General features: G+C 36.0%; 1 protein-coding gene across 1 annotated transcript in view; it reads left to right on the top strand.

Annotated features, from left to right (window-relative positions):
- Positions 1 to 5,978: 5,978 nt before the first annotated feature.
- Positions 5,979 to 20,658, top strand: part of IRAG1 (inositol 1,4,5-triphosphate receptor associated 1) — a 118,392-nt gene continuing 103,712 nt past the window's right edge. The window contains exons 1-2 of the mRNA XM_082316836.1: positions 5,979 to 5,995; positions 8,021 to 8,122. The gene's annotated coding sequence lies outside the window, so the exon portion shown is untranslated. The remainder of the gene's footprint in view (positions 5,996 to 8,020; positions 8,123 to 20,658) is intronic.

Genomic DNA, 20,658 nt, shown 5'->3' with positions numbered 1-20,658 from the left:
GGCCGGGGCCGCCAGCCCCGTCCCCGCCCCAGGCTGGAGCGCTACGTGTTGCGCTGTGTGACCTCCCGTGCGACTGCTCGCAGCGGTCTTCCGTGTGGTGGCCTTTTAAAACGTGAGCAGTCTCCTCAGAACAGAGTGAGGGCTTGCTGGGGACTTGCAGACAGGTATTAGTCCTGCTAATTTATACGTATATATCACGTACTTACCTACGGAAATATAAACATAGAATACCAAGAGATAATGCTGTGTGTTTATACATGCACAGACTGATAAATTGAACAGGTTTGCATCTGGTTGCTCTGTGGTCTTCAGACCACGAATCCCTCAGGCTATGCCTCCCCTCATATCATTTTAAAATCACTAAAGATTTCCAACGAAATGCATTAAAATGTGTGGATTTTCCCTGTCTCTGTGGAAAAGCAAATAATGTGTAAATCCAAATACATACTATCTGACTAGCTTAGGTGGTGTAACATTGTTAATACCTATTTACAATTTTTTAGCCACAGCTTGGCCAACTACTTTCAAATTAGCTAAGAGTTTTTAATTACAAATACTGAATCTGATAAAATGCTGAACCCTGAACCTACACGCTGATTCTGGAACTTGGTTTGTGTGAGGCATTCAGCCACATGGAGGTGCATAAGTAAAGAAGAAATTACAGAATTGGGTACCTAAATTGTTTTTTTCCTATTACAATGGCAGATGCACTGATGTCTTTGGATAAAACACTGCATGCATAGTAACATATGACCAATCTTGGTTATTTTTGCAGCTGTACCAAGGAAAATAAAAGGGTAGTAAGACTAAAAGATCCTCTGGAACATTTCTACTAAGAAGATTAAAAAAAAAAATTGTGACATATTACTTACACAGGCTATTAAACCCTAAAGCAAACTTCATTTTGTCCTATAGCTAACAATCCACAGAATACAGAATTTTGACAGAACTGATAGTCACAACTATAAAGCATTAAATTACTAAATCTGATTTTAAAAATTGTGAATTACTATAATACTATATATTATAGTAGTAATGACTAGCTTACCTGCAGTGTCACCTGTTCTCTGAAGCCAAAGCAAGTAGTATTTTTAATTAATTTAATCTTGAATCTCAACTTTTGATTTTTGTTTATGCACTAACTATTCTAAACTGAGTTACCTGGTCCAATGAAATGTAACTAGCATTTCTCCTACTCATATAGGTCTTTGAGTAGGTATGTGCCATAAACACCTTTTGTAGGGAAACTTTTGCATGTGGCAGCAAAGCAGAGTAACACTAAATTTAATAGGAGTGAGAGACTGTGGGCTTTTTTCTTTAAAAACATGCCCAAACCAATGTTATGCAGAACAAGATGCTAATTAATAGAGTTCCTAAGCCTACTTTTCTGATTTATAGGCTGATTTTTCACAAAGAAACTGCTTTTTAGATATTTTAATTAATGTTGAAGCAATTTGGACTGAAAAGGTAACTATGCAAACTATTGACTTTTATATTGTTTGAAGCAGGAAGACTCCTTTTTTCCATATACACTGATAACAATAAATCACTATCAGGTATGTAGAACTTCTTTAATGTATAAAATATTGTTCTAGTGAAAAGAACTTTTATTTTTTTACTTTCTGAGTGCTTAGGAACATTTCAAGAAAAGATACTTGTTTCCTCTTGCTGTCTTTTTTATTTCATCAAAATCTTTTATTATGAAAATTTAAATTACTACTTTTAAACTTGGATTGTTATCAATATCAAAAATACTGATATAAATAGAAAGTAATCTATAGCAAATTGAACTCCCACTTGTGATATGTTATATAGACAATGACAAATAATATTTAAAAATTTCATTACCACATATAATTATAAGCCTTTGTCAGGAATGAAAATTAAGCTTAACTAAGCTACTTTAATAACATAATAAAAAGGCCTCTACCTACCTGACCACTCTCTTTGCAAGCAAATTACCATTTATGTTTGAGGTGTGTACGCTTAAATAAATAGGCCTCCGTTTAGAACAGCTGGCTGGTCGGAGCAGCGTATTTTAGTAGCAAAGTTTCTTTACTTTTGATTATTAGAATAACTTTTTTCTTCAGGGTTTTTTTTTTAGAGTAAAGATAGGTATGGTTTTAGAAATGTTCAGAGTACAAATTGATTCCATTCTAACAGTGTGAGCCATCACTCCAATAGTCACTTGTTGACTCTCCCATTCAGTGAAGGCTGCTGTTCTGTCAGGGAGGGAACCCAGGAGCTGAGCACATACAGCCAGCAGGGCAGGGGCTTTGCCAGTGAGACCCAGCCCGGAGTACCTGAGCAGGGCAGACATTAGGCAAGTCCACAGTGATGAGGCAGGTCTGAGGTCAAGCTGGAAGTGCCAGTCAGTGAGGTAGGGTCTAACACAGTGTAGTTTTGACAAGACAAGATCAAGGTAGAAATCAGTCCTCAGGCAAAGGTCCAGATCGGCGTGGTATCTATTGCTAGGTAGGGATCTAGCTATGACTGACCTAGGGACCAACACTTCTACAGTGTAACTCAGGCCAGGACTGTGGGTCCTGGGCTGAGCTTAAATAGGGCTCCTGGGCTGTAGGCAGGGGTGTGGCAGGATGCACCACGTGGAGTTGGTCAGGGCCATTAAAGTTCGTTAATGCACTTAAGGCCTTGATACTGTATATCTGTCTTGAAGAGATAGTAAGGAGATTTAGTAAAATGCTGGTTTTAGTAAAATGCCGGGGTATTTGTCTGTTTGTTTGTTTTCTAAATTTGCTTTAGAAAGTGCTAAAGATGGAGTTAATAAGTGTATCAGTTGTTTTACTAAATAGTTCAATGTTGCGCTAGCTCTAGAGGCTATTGAATTAGCTGTGCATCTCAAACTTGCTATAGTAAGGAGTTAGGAATTTCTGTCCTGCTGATAAAGAATGCTGAAGCAGGCTTTGTAAAATGTACATTGAGCATCATTACAGGTATTCTTTTCCTACAAAACTAGCTTTTTCTTTTATTAAAGCAGTGTGAAATGTAGCAAGACAGAGCTGTAAGAATGGATGGTCTTCATTACTTTATGTTAATGCTTTGCTTGTAGATGCAGTATTTTTACAGACAAAGAAACACTTTGTATAGCTACTAAAAACTGTATTATTTTATGCTGTCAGGATTAGTAACTTTTTTGTTGTCGTTCATGCTTCTTCAAATGATTGTATTTGCCTTATTTATGTGATAAGTCTAGCTATGTCCTACTGAGTTAAATACTCACCTAAATCTAAAGGCTTGTTTTGCAAGCAAAAGCTTTAAAGTGTGTCTGTGATAGTTTGTGTTTTCCAAGCAAGTTGTGTATTTGAAGATAGAGAGAGAATGCTTTTGTGTTTAAGGTATGAAACCCTGAGATGCTTATACTTCATGCTTAACTGTACTACTGACTTCTTTCCAATCTCTGTTTGTCAATTAACTGGTTGCTAGACTTTATTAGCACTCTCATTTCTATTAACCATGTGCTTATTTGAATTCCTAGCATCAGAAACACTAACAGCAAAGTAACTTGGATTTAAATTTCGAACATCAGTACCTATCATTAAAAACTTCACTTGTGCCCTGCAGACCTGAAAGGTGCAAATAACTTCACAAAAAAATGGTGTAACTGTAGACTTGGTCTAAATACTCTAGTATATTCTGTAAGACTTAAAACTGTTACCCTGCAGATCCTCGTACCCAGCACTAGTATGCCAAGTATTTCAGCTTTGTATAGGTCTACTTCTCTTTACTATACTATTGGTTGTAGTTTGCTTGGGTTGCATAAAATGTAACATCTCTGTACTCAGGAGTATTGTGGAGCTGAGACTATAGCTGCACTTCTTTTCAGTATCCTTCTTCCTGTGGGATGTAGGAAAACGTTTCTGTTTATTTTTCTATGGATGCAGAACCTGCTCTGACCCTGGTACAGTTTGTGGTTAATTTTCAAAGGATGATTTTTTTTTTTCTGGTAGTTTTTGCACTGATAGCCTTCTACTTTCTGTGTATTGCATTTAGCTTTGATTAGTAGGTATGAAAGTATAGTTTTAAAAAAAAACCCACAGAAACAGGGCAGTCTTAGTTTTGCTTTGCTTTGCAGAATTTCTCTTAGAAAACTCTAGAGAGGCAGCTGTAGGATGCAGGAGTTTTTCCTTCTGTCCTTTGTGGGGCCAATGGAAAATGAATAGTGCCATAAAAAGTTAGCAGTACAAATGCAATTCTATAAAGTTAACTTTTTAATGCTTTAAAAATTCACGGAGGTTCCAAATATAAAACTGCCAATGAAATGCTTTGTAAGAACAGTATCATTACTGCCACCTTCTGCCAACAAAAAGAATGATTAATTTTGAGAGTCACTATCCAGCATTCTGTTTAGAGAAGGTTTGGGCTTATACAGTGGAGTTAAATTTAATGTTTTTTATAGTTACAGCCTTGCATTTCCCTATTGGAGTCATCTTTTTTTCCTCTCATCTTAGTATGTTCCAACATGTCAAAAATATGTTTGCTTGTTCCAGGAAGCTCTGATTGATAAACACCTAATTGTCACATGATAAAATTTATTTGAATGATAAACACCTCATATTCAAAGAGCTACTTAGCAAAGGCACATTTCTCGCGCCCCCCCCCCCCCCGTGAAGGCTTTTTCAGGGATTATGCAATAGCATTACAGTTTTAAAATGCATGTCAACAATTAATAGGACAAAGGAGGATTATACTGTAGAGGTATCAGATGAATTTGCAGTGCTGAAATGTAAAGAATAAAAGTATTACTGATTTCTAGTATAGATGGTTTGCTAGGAAGAGTTAGTGTCTTTAAGATTTTAATCAGATTTACACCGAGAGAGAGAGAGAGATGAGTTTTTTTCCAAACTTACTTATGATGAACTTCAGTAATTTTGTCATTCTGTGTTCTATCTCTTTTTAAAATAGTTTTACAAAAGCTTGCACTTGAACAGAGCAAAAGTTCTAAAAAGAAAAAAAAAAAGTTTGAGATGGAGACTACACTGATTATTCTTTGCCAAAGCTTTTTGACATAAAATAATGACATTTAATAATGACAGTTATTTTTCATAAAATGCTTAAAATATGCTCTCCATATTGAGTGGAATGTGATTTGTGTACTGAAAATCAAAGATAAGAAAAGACTACGGAATAGGTACAGAAATCAATGTTGTCTTCTACTACAATTGTACTTTTGAAAATATGAAAGCGGTGGAGGGACTACATCTTATTTAAAATATCTCCTCCTTGCTTTCTATCACTGTTAAAACAATTCTTTTCATTCTGAAATCTGTGCATGCTGTCTAAAAACCATGTTTTCAACAGAAAGTTTAAGGAAGGGAAAACATTATACAAGCAAGTACTTGAGTGTAGAAGTCAGTTCCAAAAATAACAATGAACACTTGTGCTGAAATTCTCAGGAAGGATGAAGCCTGAGAATCAGCCTGAAGATGAAGAAAGCTTTTGGGAATATGTCAACAAATCTTTCTCTTTTTCCTGGGGGTGGCTCATTGTTTTCAATGTCCTTTTTGTTAATGTGATTTATAATATAAATGATATACTGACTTCTATACATAGAAATGAAATAGGAGAAGCAATTAATTTTCATGTCTCTAACCTCCATAGTCTCGTCTCTGACGATTTACTTTTCTTCTATGTCTCTCTCCTTTTTTTTTCTTCTACAGAACCCTTTCTACTTTTGTTTAAGCAATAAAAGTGACAATGTTTAAATAGATCAATGCCGTTACTTTTTGTGGGCAGAGCTCTATCCTGCCAAATGAAATCTGAAAGATCTGTTCAATAGCCTGTGACTGCAAATAGCCCCTGATCTAGTTTGGGGGGGTAAAAAAAAAAATTAAAAGTTTATATAAATCTCTTTTGCAGCACAAAGAAGTCTTCTCAAAACTTAAAGCCTATTTTTAATGTGCTTGAAAACATGGAGAGCAAAATCCCAAGTCTGCATGAGGAGAAGGTTGAATGTCATGGATGTTGCAGAAACTGGGTATGATTTATATTTTAATTCATAAATGCTTTGGGGTTCCTGCCTGTGTAGATGTTCTGAATATGTAAAGTTTAAGATGTAAACAAGAGACCCAAGCTTGGAAGTTTGGGTCCTGTGTTGATTTTTTGAAACCTGTCTTTTTAATATTTGTCTGAGTAAATATTTAAAGCTATTAAAAGCTTATTCCACAACCTTTTAAGATCAATTTTTTTTTAATGAGGAGTGTCAAAATATAAAATATTTGCATTTTGAAATAAAGTATATGTACACACACACAGATATATATTTCCCCTTCCTTACACGCATGTGTACATTATAGTTAATGTATCATATATTTTATAATATACTATATAATACATTATGTATACATTTAAAATAATAAACTGTAAGTAACCTAGCTCTTCTGTCTATTTATATATCCCTGAACTTAGATTTCATGGATGTTTCCTTTGACCTTAGTAGAAACACTGCTAGAATACATAGCTACAGATTAAACAGCATTTACTCCTAACCACAGCATTAATTGTCAGAGATGTTGGGACTTTATTAAGGTTTACTTTATGTTCTCACCAGTGTATTTTCATATAACTTCATGGCCCCCTCCTCCTCTGCCCCCCATCTCTAATGTTTCATTAACATCTCTTTCTTACTTTTTAAAAAGAAGTCATTAATTTTTTGTTGGGCACGCAAATAATTTTGGGTCCTGGGGAAAAAAAAATAGTAATTTTAATCTTTTTTCCCTTAAGATGGGAACTATTATTCTACTGGATCTAATTACTAATTGTGAAGTAGATATATTTTCTGTAATTTTATTTCATCCCAAGAGGAAAAAGTGAACTTTTAAAACTTGGCCTTTATGCCAATGATTCTGTATAATGTCTTAACATGCATCTTACTATTAATAATGAAAACACTTTATTTTTTATCAATCATCTTACATTGTGGATGAAAAACATAGATTACTTTAAAACTCCAATGTAATAGCACAATGTGTGTCTAGCTATTAATTTATTTAAGAAATGTCTGTTCTGTGTTTCTGTCTAGCACTTGATGTGTTTATTTCCACATTTTTCTTAGAAGGCCAGGGACATTTTGTTCAGTTATTTGAGAAGTAATGTGGATGGATGCCATACTTGACTGTTTTCATACCTCCTATCAACATGTAACTTAAGTTTACAATTAACTTGATCCATGCAAGTAGAGACATTGATTCTTAACTTGACGAGGCGTATGCCTAGCTATCTTCTTGAATTAAGGCCTCAGATTGGAAGAGAACCAGTAACTGTTATCAGCCAGAAGCAAATGTTATTTTAAGATGCGAGGAGGTATTCTAGGCACTGGTTCACTAGATAATTTGGAGCCTATTTCCATGTGTTGCTCTGCTTTCTTGCTCAACTTCAAAAGCCATGTGGTAAGTGGATAACGCTGCTGTGTGAGCAGCAATGGATATCCATTGAAAAGTAATTTAACTGAACAAGTACCTGTTAACTGTAACTTTCCAGAAGCAGTGAATGGAATTTAGAAAGAAAAATAATGTGCAGTTGTAAGTTTTCAGGCATTCCTTTCCCCCTTCTCAAGGCATCTTTTAAAATCAATATTCCCTGATATTGTGGATAAGGTGGTTGTACAGGGAGATATTGGACTTAATATTCTCAACCCATGTTATTAATGGAGTTTAGGCTACAGACAAGAGCAGTAGCAATCTACCAGGCTCAAAATAGTGTGTTGCAAACTGCCTGGAAATTCTTGGGTTTGCATATTAGTAGAACAGTATCTATCATCCTCAAAGTGAGTAAGACTGAACAGTGTGAGGAATGAAACTGGCCTCTCTCAGTAAGCTGTATATGGATGTCTGCCTGGAGTTCAGAGCTAATTTCATTTGCCAAAGGGCAGTAGTGGTACTGTTAGTGTCTTGTAGTCCTCTGCTGCTGGAATTGCCATCCATGATGCAGTATGTTTATAAATAAAACTCTTTCTATCTGCAAGCTCAGCCTGGGATGTAAAGTCAAGTTGTGTTCTTTCCAGCTTGCACATCACCACTAATAGAGCTGCTGCTGGAACTTGGTCAAGAATTCTGTTGATTCAGAAGCCAGTGAAGAAACTCCCAGAACTATGTTGCCTCTGCAAGTATGAGTAAAAGTTTATATCAGTCAAGTGACTATGCATGCATAGAGATCAGATCATTTAAATGAAGGAAGGTGCAACTTTCACAAGTCACTCCTGATTATTATTTCACTGGGTAAAGAGGGGCTCCCATTTGCACCTCAGCAGATTATTTTGCAATTTCAAGGTGTATGTATGGTAATTTGTAATGTGCTGAAACCACAAAACTTCTAAGAGAAACACTTTTAACTAGTTAATAACTAAATATTGTTCAGACATAAATCCTTTGTGTTAATCAAATGTAACACAACGCAAGCAACAAACTGGGCAACTCATGTAGGTAAAATTGGTAGACATAGTACATTTGGCATCTATGTGACTCAAGTCTGGAAGAACAAGTATGTACGCATCAGATTCTCACTTTTTTTAGTCAGAGGTACTGCTAATATTAAGTCCTTTCTTAACAGTGCCAAGGGTCGTTGTGTTTTCTAATGTAATCTTAATTTAGCTGTGCCATTTTATGCAGAAGCTGTACACAAAGAATACGGTACTGATATTAATCTGTCTGAAACCATAGTGAGGGAAACCCTTCAAACCTTGTGGTGATCAGTTTCATAGCTTAACTTGGCTGTTAAAGTTTTTCAGAAAGTTTAGACTGAATTTCCCTTCCTGTTGTTTAATGCTGTTATGTCCCATTCAGCAGTAGATAGAAAAAGATGTCTTTTTACCTTTCTTTAGGGTAATTTGTATCTTACCATGGGCATGTAAATGGAGCAGTCTGGCTGGTTCTTTGTAAACAGATGCTGCTTTATGAAGGGCTTTTATATACCATCATAGGAGATGTGAAAACCGTGAATCCTTTGAATTCATATACATGTGATGGGTAATGTCACTTCTGCAAACATTTCTCCTAATATCTTAACTCTAATATAAAAATACCTGTATTACTTCCCCTCAGGAAAGTTCAATCATGGTGATTTCTAATAGACTATTATTACTCTACCTAGGGAATACAGGCAGTTTAGTAGGATCTCTTATTGGCTGTTGAGACTGTAGGAATACAAAAGAAGAAACAAACTCATGCACAAATTTAGCAATGATATGTCTAAAATAAGACAAAACACTTCTGCAGAAGACTTCAAAGATTGGACATTAGTGTAAGCATTAGAGAAAAGAATAATTTTGTTTAAAATTTAAGTAGACTGAAAATTTTGAAGGGAAAACTTTGACTTCCTTTGGCAAAGCTTTATAGCAGATTTAATAAAATTCAATTCTCATACAACTGAGAAACTTCTAAAATAGCCAGTCACAATCCTGACAAGTGTTTGAAGAAGCTGGCTTTCTATTGTGTGTTGTGTTGTTGTTTTGGTTTTATGTCCATTTTAACTGTGTCTTAAAAGCATTTTTGGTGCTGCCCCCCGAAGTAGAACCTGCCAGGAGTTAATGACAATAAATTACACCAAAATCCTTTTTTTACTAAAGTTTATAACAAGTTTACTAAGCTCTCTATCACTTACACAGTTATGTATATGTAAAACTATAGCTCAGGCAGCTGGAGATGAATAGCTGCTAATTCTTCTAATCACTCTGATCTTCCAGGTTTGGGAGGTTTCTCTGTCATATCCTTTTTAATCTCCTCCTTCAAGTTACCTGCATGGACTTGCTATTGTTGTTGCGAGGAAGGCCAAGAGTTCTCTTGGGAGCTTTTTACATGCTCTGGATAGGATTGTTCTGTAGCTTTGAAGGCTGCTGTGAAGTATCCTAAACTTCTATGGTATGAGGGAGAAGAAATCTACTTTGACCTTAAATATACATACACTTTCCAAACTGACCTGGTAAAGGTATTGATCATTTATGTTCTCTGCCATAAACCTAGAGATTCAGCCTGCTGTACTGATTAGAATATTAGAGAACAAGAACATTCTTTATTTCCTTCCTTCATTCACAGGAAAAGTGTTAAAACATTCACATAACGCAGCCTTGCAATTTTTCTGTGCGAATAATCAAGCAGTATAAACATCAGCAGAGGGCAGTATTGAGGTATAAATAGAATAATAATGAATTGAAATTGGGAAAAAAGTGTTGCCATGTGTTTTCAGTTTTCCTTCATAGAATCACAGAATAATTTACAATGAAAGGGGTCTCTGAAGGTCATCGGGTCAATCAATCCCTGTCTCAGAGATCCTAATTCAAAGTTAGATACAATCACTATGGTTGTGGTAATGTGTCTACATTGTTGGGTATTCTATAACAACCTGCAATCAGATTAGTTTTTGCTCCAAACCACTCTTCTATCCAGTTGTAAGACTGGATCCAAAGCATGCCCCGTGCTGAAGTGTAGTTATTTTGTCTGAATAATACTAGAAAAAATGTTTAGCCACTTTTGTTTACAAGGTCAGGAAACAGTATTTTTTAACAATTGCCCTTATGTGTTCTCATCAACTTTAACAGTAATAGGCAAGCATCTGAAAAAAAAAATAATTAGTCCTACAAATATCTTGTCTGTTACTTCTGCAAGGCAAGATTGACCAGAATGGTTATATATATGTAGCTTCTGTTGAAACAATGTCTTATTTTTGTTTGGGGTTTTTTTTTTGTTTGTTTTTTTTTTTTTGTTTGGTTTTTTTTTGTTTGGTTAAGTATAGTTTCTATAGTATTTGCTACTCAATAATATGGGTTTTTTTTCTACACCTTTATTGGAGAGCTGAGATAGATAGTGACAGGAAGAATTTACAAAAGTGAATATTGCACTTTATGTTTAAAAACTTCTTTTTCAAGATGTGCTGTATTGAATTTGTGGGCAGATTTATAGAAATTAGAGGCTTCTCCAAATCTGTAAGTTTTTATTAAGGAAAATTTTTCTTTTTTTAATACAAACACAGTCCTAGCCTATCATCATTACTTGAATTAATTCCAGTTCCTTTTTTCAATCTGCTTGCTTATATTAGCTAAAATTTTAATGGCTAAAATGATAAACTGTTGAATTTTGTAGGATACAGCATTTTCCTTTAGTTTATCCAATTCTGCAATGCTTTTCAAGAGTGTATTTGAGACAAAATTGCAGACTTTTGAGCTGCGGAACAAATGTCTATTATAAAATACTAAACACAGTGCTATGTTAGAGAGTTTACTGACACTCATGTCACATAAAAGCAGTTCTGACATTTACTTAAACCATTTAGATGCACTAATAATTTGTATAATTGGCTTTAAGACAAATATTTTAACTACTGTCTTCAGTCTGAGAAGCAATGTTGTTACCTCTCAGTGTCTAGTTGTCAATCTTTTGACAAACTATTAGTTACAATGTTTATTCAGACAAAATAGTTGTGATTCTACATATAAAACAGAACTGCTATAGAGGAGAACATCTGCTCCTAGAAAAGTGAATACTAAGAGTATTGTTAAGTCACTATTATAAGTAACATAAATGTTTGCCTACTCCTATCAATGGCAAACTGGAACAACTCATAAAGAGATTGTTGGCATCTTAAAAGCACTTTCCCCTCTCAATTAAATCAACTAGGTTTGAAAGCTGTTTGGCTAAAATTCTAGCTCTTCTCAGATGGCTAGCTACCCCTTTAACATAAGCAGTGGGATGTAGTTAAATTGGCACTTTAGATTCCTGGCAACTGTCCAAACAAATTAGTCTAAACTAGCTCAGGCAAATGGCCACGTGAGCCACATGCATTTTTGAATGTTGCTGTGTATATATCTTCGCAAGAGAAAATACCAGTTGTTGGAATTCAGTGAAGGCTAGAAAGTGCTGTGGAGACCTTACGTGGATGCAGACTAGGCCAAAACTGTTCTGTTATCAGTACCCAGCAGAGCTTGGGTATGGTATGTATTTCAGTTGGGATCAGAACTTTGGCAGGGATTATATGAAGTTTTATAAGCATAGTTACACTGCTTCAAGGCCTGCACAGCTTGGGTGGGCCCAGTTTGCATATCAGCACTGTGCTTCCCAGTATCTCTGCTTCTTGAAGCAGTATGCGACTGCTCTTTTTGCCACTGTTAAAATATCTGTTAAAAGTTGGAGACGGATCCAAACAAGTAGACAACATATTTTGATCACTGATAAGAAGCTTTTGTCTTTGATGGATGGAATGTTTGTCATGTAGGAATAATATAAAGTCAGAAAATGTATTCCCAATTAGTATGTTATTTAAAAAACCAAACAAACAAACAATTTTTTTTAAAAATTCTGAAATATTCTTAGTTTCAAAATGCTGAATATGTCTTTATTTTTTGTTTAGATAACATCAGTGGAGAATTTTTTTTTCTATTATTTCAATAAAGATTTTTTATTAAACATGAAGATGAGTAATACTAGCTGTAGGACACAGGTAGGCATAAACATCTGTGAAGGTAATGTGATAGTTGAGTGTGATAGAAGATGATGGCATGGAGGTGAGAAAGTACTTCTGTAGTGAATTTTAAATGATGTATAGTGTGGAAGACTTGGGGCAATGCAAGGCACAGAAAAGGAAAAAATCAATTTAGGATAGCTGCTAATGACAAATACTGTCTTTTCTGAGTACTGACTGAGACTGTATAATAGCTGGGCTTTAAGCAACACAAAATTCACAACTTGGCAGTCCCAGCAGTGCTCATGTGGGAAGGGTCCCTACTATAAACTTGTATCTCTTGTGCAGAATATGTAGCTCAAAAGGGCGGTCAGGGACGATGATGAGGGATTGACCGAACCTTAACAACATGGAAGTTATGAAGGGCCTTTTTTTAAATTATCGCTTTTAACTCCCAAGGTACAGTGGTGAACACCGTTGTAACCAATAGCACATTCAACACTCCTGCTCACAGTGTTTCTTGCAGTGAGTGTTCGGAGCGTTCTTGGTGAAAAGGAATGCAAGGTTTGCATTGTATCATCCAGTAACTGAAAAGAGTTGAGGTACATGAAATAATGTGGGAAAGCGGCTGTATTATACCTGGTAGACTGCAAAAGGAGCATATCCCTAGTGCTTTCAGAGGTAGGTACCATATCTACAAAAAACAAGTAATGATTTTAGTTATGACCTTGAGATCAAAGTTATCCTGATTGATTAGACTCGAGCGCATAGCACTACAGATCCTTCATGTGACATCCTGTGTTTTGCTGTTCCCCTTCCTCCCTGCCCCAAACTCTAGCACGTTGCCCTCAAATGGCTACTAAGCAGTTTTGTACTTGCATAATGAGATTCTATTGCGTATACTCTTTAAAAAAAAAAAAAAAAAAATTGCACATCATTGTCTAGTTTTACATGACAAGCTTTGCTTCAGCTTTGTAAAAATTATAGGGAGAGCTTTGTGATCTTTTCTGTTATCTTAATATTGTAAAGTTTAGTTGCAACTCTTTTGGTGACTTTTCCATGAGGATGACCAATTACTCTCTTGCTTAGTTTATATTCTGTTACTATTCTATTGGGATGAGTGAAGAGAAGAGGATATTGTTTATTTTTACTTTCCTCTGTAGGGCTTTGGTTTGTGACACTTCTCTGTGAAATTATCCATATGTTTCCTTAGTAGTTTTCAAGGAAAAGTTAAGTTCATTATTATACAGAAAAGGATAACATCTAAGGTGCTGCTCTTGTTTTGGCAACTTGAATTTTGTTCCAAAAATTTTGTTTAAAATAAAATCAGTGGGATTTGCTGTCAAGGATGTTTAAATGTTTCTTGTATTGTGGAACAAGTTAGAGTGAATTTAAAATCCTTCCTTTCCCCAAATTTATTCTGAATCTTAAAAAAAAAAAAAAAAAAAAAAAAAAAAAAGGGATGGGGGAGGGGAATTTCTTATAAACACTTGTAGGGGCACTTACAAACATATGTTTCTTGGATTCCTGGAATTGGAAGCAACTGTATGTAGCGCATCTTCCCAAATCCATGTAGCTAACTATCTACAATAAACTTTCTAAAAGCAAACAGACTAGATCAGTATATCTCATAAGAAAAGTTTTACACGGGTGCTCTACCTCTGATCTGGAAACAAAATTGGTAGGAATTTTCCATTTATTTTGGAAAGACTGACACTGGTAACAGTGGATTATCTGTGGGTTCTCTTACCAGTGAAATGTAGACAGAGCAACCGTATAAAGGAAGGAAGCAAGCCTTTTGCCTTTCTTTCATTCAACCTTTTTTTTTTTTTTTTAAGAAGAAATGGTAAATTACTTTAATAGATATATTTCCAAAAGTGAGAAGGTGTGTCTGTACTTGATTTTGTATAATGCCTGTCCTAATGGGCTTCTGAGCTTGGTTGAGGTTTGTAAATTCTACTATATTCTTTGAGTCAAGTTCTTAACCAGTAACTCAGCTCACAGATATTTAATAACATTTTTTGCAGCACTGCAAGTACAAATGGAGGTTTAGTACTGAGCAGATGGTACAGCACTGAGGAATAACTGGGGAGTTAATATTATTTAAGTAATCTATTTTTAAAGTTTTATTATTTTTCTTTTTCTTGACATTCTGTAAAAAGGAAAAAAAAAAAACAAACACAAAAAAACCACCCCAAAACCAAAACAAACAAACAAAAAAACAAACAACTGAAATTCTGTAGCAGTTGAATGTCCGGGTAGTTTATGCATAACTAGAGCAGTGGCGATGGCTACCTTACCCTGTTGCGTGGCAATAGGCTTGGCTTTTATGGATTATTGATAGCCAAACCAGTTGTTATGTTTTTTCTAGCACTTTCTCTTATCTGTGTTTGAAGACTCAGAAAGAACACCAATTCAAGGACCTTCCAGCAAGTGTGCTGTGTCTTGACTTGGCAGATCAAAACTATAAACCTTCAAAGGCCAATGCTAACCCTGCTTACTTTTGCAGAAGGTAGGACCATGGTCAGGTTGTACTTAAGGCTGCTAACTCATTTAGTGTATATTTTCTGCTAATGCATTTAGCATGTTCTATACAGTATGTGTTCTGTGTGACATCAGAACAACTAAAACATTATGTGTAATGGAAAGGATCAATATTTTGGAGGCAAGATTAGGAATACAAGATGCTTTACAGTCTGAGTGAGTAAAGGGCTTACATGGGAGTTAAGCGCTGTGGACTGTAGGGCAACTTACTGCAGCTCCTGAAACCTGAATGCATACATGAACAAAGCTGGGTGCCCTGTGAGCAGCAGTATCAATGTTGTCTTGCTATGACTGCAAAAATAATAAGGTTTTTATTAGCATATTCACAACCTTTTGTCAACTTTGTAGAGTTATTGCATACAATGTTACATGCAGTGCTGCAAGCAAACAGTGTATTTGTTTGAAAGATACAAACCTACTATTGAGCAGATGAAGCGGGGAAAAAGCACCTGGAAGTGGATGAAATTCTGTGCTGAATGTTTAAATGTCACACCTTCTTTTTATGCTTATGAAATGCTAACCAGTTTGTTAAATCTCTTTTCTAAATGTGAAACTTCTTACATGAGGATGGCTTTAAGCCAATGCCCGTGCTGGAGGGTAGGAAGCGACAGGCAGCTGCTTCTACAGGCAAGAAGCTGGAGCCAGCAGCGTGGAATATACAGAGCAGTGGCATCTGTTGTATTGTTTGTCTGGACCATGTTTACTCTCTTATATTAGGTCAGCTCTGAGGAATGAGACTGACTGTGGTTTAAGAAATACTACTTAAAATGGCTTTGTTTCCCAGATGCAGAAAGCTTGGAAGAAGGGGACAATGAAGCAGTAGCATAGACCGACTTTTCTGAAGAGGGATGGGAGGGTGAGTCTGGTTTCTTGTGGGCAAGCAAAAGAGGAGAAATCCTACCTCATATTATATGAGTGATGGAGGTGGGGAAGAAAAGTATCCTGAAGTAGGAAAGCATGGTGCAGGGGGTTGGTGAAGGGTGGTGGAGCTGATTTTGTTGTTCTGGGAGATTGGCTCCCTGTTGTTTTGTAGTGGTCGATGTTTTTGGGAAGCTGAGCGCTTGAGTTTTAGAATCTTAGGCCTAGAAATTTAGGTCCATGCTAAGATGAGATCTGCCATACCCATTTTGTTCTTATAAGTGTTTGTTTGCACGAAAATAGTTGGACACAAGTGTTTGGGGGCTGTCTGGTTGTGGGTAGTTGTTTTCTGTGGTGGTGTCTTTTTTTTTTTTCTAGAATGAACCTTGGAAACTGAATTTTCAGTTCAGTTATGAAGCACCTGTGAAAGCATTAATGGCATGGCATGGCATAACCTTAACTTCTCTTCTGATTCTGCAATTTCTATTCATGTGAATGTTAGACATTAGTGTGCAAATGACTACTAATGCATGTGCTGCCTCATGGTTTACAAAATACCATGTGATGTGCCTGCTAACCTTTGTGTCCATGTGTTGTTGTTTCGTTTTTTTTTTTCTTGACTAAAGTTTCTGGGTAAGGCTTTAGCAAAAGAACAACAAAAAGTATACATACTAGGGGTATTGCATGCCTGGTAAATTTTAAGGACTGCATATTATGAGCATTCAATTCTCTGCCAACTAATGCAATTGAAGTGAAAATTTATGCCTCCCAGTTTGGGGCATGCCATTTTATTGGCTTATGTAGGTAGTTTGCTTGGTCCCCCGCCCCCCCCCCCCCCCCCCCTTTTTTTTTTTAAACTGTTATGTTAGCAGTGGCTGCTTGTCTCAAGTCTTGTGGTTAAGCGGAAAACAAGTGCTTAGCACAAGCATAGAATTTTATTCAGCTTACAACTGGGCAGATATTTGCTTCATGGTAAAAGCCCACGTGAATGCATTGTTCTTAACAATATGGAAAATTCAATAATACTTGCCCAAATTTAGGAGGGGAAGTGTCCAGGTGGCTTTGGTGGGTGTTGCTATCTGATGTTCTCCCAGCTCTTCTAAACTTTTTTTCTTATGTCATGTTGAATGTACAGAAGGAGCTGGGATGTCAAACAGGTTTGCTTTTGAGCTGTTATCCTCCAGAGAATTATCAACTATTGCAGATCTCAGCATTCTGGAAGGTTAGAAAGGTGGAGCAGTTATGGATTAAGTTCTGGCAGGGAGGCTTGTATTGCACTATACAATCATGAATTTGCAATTGCTGGAGGCTGCACAGGACACTGAAGGCACCTCTGGGGACCTGTGAACACCAGCTGAAATGTAAACAAGCATCTTTAAGACTTCTGGTCCCTTCTTCCTCCCATAACTTCCATCTGAAGGAGCTGATCCTCCTCATCCAATGTCTATAGAAACTTGTGTAATTTTTTCTCACCCTTCTTTGTCTCATCTGTGTCTATCCTTGATATGTATCTTTTTTGTCATCTGCAGCTGTGCCCATGAGTTCCAGTTCTAGAAAACAGGTGAGAGCTGGTCTTTCAAACTTCTAAATGGCTGTGAAGAAAATGAAATGAGTTAATTTAAAAAAAAGAAAGATTTTCAGAACTATGTTCTTATCATGTCTGTATGTTAGTCCTGCTTAACAAAGCTGGGCGTTGTAAATTTTTATTATTTTTGTACAGCATTTTTCTCCTTTGTAAGCATAGTTGTCTGAAGACAACGTGATGGAGCTCTAAGGTCACACCTGGAGGGACTGCAAGACGTTTTTCATTAAAAAGATAGCTTTAATTGTCTTTTCAAACATCTAGGAACTTTCAATGGACATCAAAAGAGCATTAGTCATAACAGAACCTTATTAAACAATATTATTTTCTCCAAATATATTGGGGTAGGCTATTTACTGAGGACTAAATGGTGATGGCTGAATGGAGGAAAGACAAGTAGAGACTTCTGGGCTACAAAGTGAAGAGTCTTAAGACCTTGAAGGTGGCACAGGTAAAATCAGATGTGTATGAAAGCAGTGTTTGCACTGCTGTTTAATTTCATTAACCAAACAGAATGCATACTAGATACGTTTTGTAGAGGCTAGCTCCTAGGAACAAAGACCTGGAAAAATACTGATAAGCTTCAGAAGAACTCGGTGTTTACTAACTGTAGATTTGTATCTTCCCCTCTTCTCCAAGACTACAGGAGAAAGATGACTAGACCTGGTGGGGGATGCTATGGAGGGATTCAGTTATATCAATAAGGTCTTTGAAGGTATATAGAAGGTTTGAGGGTACAGGGATGGGAAACGGGGGAAGAAGGGAGAGAGTGATAATGTAGTAAACTCCATCCTCTCTTAGCTAGCATGTATGAAAAAGAATAAGCAAGACAAAACCAATTGTGAATAACTTAAAGATATTGACCACAGTTTTATAATACATAGTGAAAGGCAGTTTCAAGGTGTTTACATATAAATGAAATTGCTTTCAAACATATTGAGGTGTGACTTGTAAGACCAAAAAGTTATGGCAACACACAGTGAAAAATGGTAATGCTTCTATGAAAGCTTAAGGCCAGGCAAACTTATTCAATTATTACAAAAAAGTTTACAGCAATTATCTTTTATTAGACTGACACAAGTAAAAAGAGAAGGCTTTCAGAGACCAATGATGAAACCCAAAATGAAATAGAATCACAAGAGTTCAACAGTCTGCTAATAGCACAGTGCTGCAAAGAATCAGATGTAATCCCACTACAGTAAAGTCATTTCTCCTGAGACAGTCCTTTTCTGAGAACTCGTTCATGTGAGATTTTTTGTGTGGTTGGTTGTTTTTGATTTTTATTTTTTTTTTTTGCCTGAGGTTGAACTGCAAAATCTGTAGCACATTCAGATCTAAGCTCTTGTGTAACTGAAAGTAAAACAGTAGTGTAAGGATTTGTCTGTGTATCAAACTAGTAGAGAAAGGCAGAAATTACAATGAAGTAGGATTTTAGAAATCGGGTACTGCTAGTTTATAGCAAAGACAGCTTTCTAGTTGGTTTTTGTTTGGTTTGGGTTTTGGTTTTGCATAGGTATTTTTTGTCGGTTTTGTTTTCCGAGGAGGGAATTATACCTGTGTTTTCTTGCTGTTTAGCAGACTAATATTTCTACTGTTCATAACTATCATGGGATGAACTTTTTATAGCAATACAGTCGTGTTACAGCAAGTGTAACAAAAACCCAGTGATTACAATGCTAACTGGTGTTACAGACAGTTTACTTGTAGCTGATAAAACACTTTTACATTTGTGTTTTAGTTGTCCTATCACGCACTCATTAACAGGACATATATGTGCTTGTATTTTTCTAAAGGAAGCGGTTTGATACATAGTAACCATCTCAAGCAGGAAAGGGAGAAACTTAATTCAATGTTTAACTACTCTTACTTTTTTATGAGAGGAGAAAATGAGTCATAACTAAGGCAGGGGAAGAATAAGATAAATAAAAGCTGCTCTCAATTGCTAATAATAATTACAAAAGTACCATGCTAGTCTTAGGGTCTGGTTGTTGAGAATAATACAGTTAATAGCAACATTCCTTGGTAAATTTGTGAGAATGAGCATCAAAATATTTAATAGGGAATGCAGGCATTCCTTCTTGTAACAAGTATCTTGAAAGGCCTTTTTTTTTTTTCTTCAGTGAACTCTGAATAAAGCTGTGAACAGGACAGTAACTTTCATGTAGTCAGTCACTTGAGGCTCTATCCAGCTCTCACTAAACTGATGGCACAATTCTTGCTCGCTTCACTGAAGTGGATGGGACCTCAGATGTATGCATTTTCTCTGTAATGGGGGATAATGCTTGCTTTCTTTTTCCCTGTAAAGACTCAGCAGTCTTACCTACATATGAAAATGTAAATTGTGAAATTTCTAAGTTCTAAGCACACTTATTTTTTTTCCTCCTCTTCTGCTTCAGCTGCAAAAGGCCTACATCCAGTCAGTATATCCATGTGTGTCTCTATATTCCTGGCATGAATTTGCATTGATTTCATTTACATGTAGGATTACCACCATAATGTGTAAGCACATACTATAAAATTTGAACTTCCCTCTACATAAATTTATTACCTTAATTTTGTAGAATTTGTAAGGTAGTGTTTTCTAGTGAAAACTGGTTATTTACTTTCAAAGAGCTGTGTCAAAAGGGAAGATTTTAAGATACACTCGCCCTTTCCTGTCTTTGCTGTTTTGGCGTATAAGATAATCATAATGATGCTTTTGATTAAAGACTGCTGTTAGGACAGCTATACATAAATGATAAATTATGTGGTCTAGATTTTAATGGAAATGGCTCTTTGTTCTCATCAGCTTTGCTTCTTTTTAAGGTAAAGGGAAGCTATGCAAGCCCTGTTCTTCAGTCATTTTCAAGGGAAAAAAAAATACGTTTAGAACATTTTTGTTATTGCTTTTTTTAAAACAAATCCAAAGACCTTCAATAAATAATGGATGTAGGAGGAGAAACAGGCAGAGTGCTAACTTTTGATCATACTTACCCATCTATCTTCTGCAACAGAGTTCCTTATTTAATTAACAGTAGGGCACAAAGATCCTAACACTGTTGTTCCCGACATTGTAAAAATAATGCTGTCCCTGTCCTGAAGAGTTTGCAGTCTAAACATGTTCCCTCTTGATATATTTAGTCAGTAAGAATAAGTTGAGAGAAATTGACTTAAATAATTTTACCAAGCAGATAGCTTTGCCAAGTAAAGCTATTTTAAATATTTAAAAGTGTGAAGATGCATTATCAAAGGGACATAAATGGCACTTATTTGCTTCAGTCTCCAGCAGA

Source organism: Platalea leucorodia (assembly GCF_965183815.1).
Source record: "Platalea leucorodia genome assembly, chromosome: 7".
Classification (NCBI taxonomy): Eukaryota; Metazoa; Chordata; class Aves; order Pelecaniformes; family Threskiornithidae; genus Platalea; species Platalea leucorodia.
The sequence above is the reverse complement of the archived record's forward strand: the minus strand, read 5'-3'. Positions and strand labels throughout refer to the sequence as shown.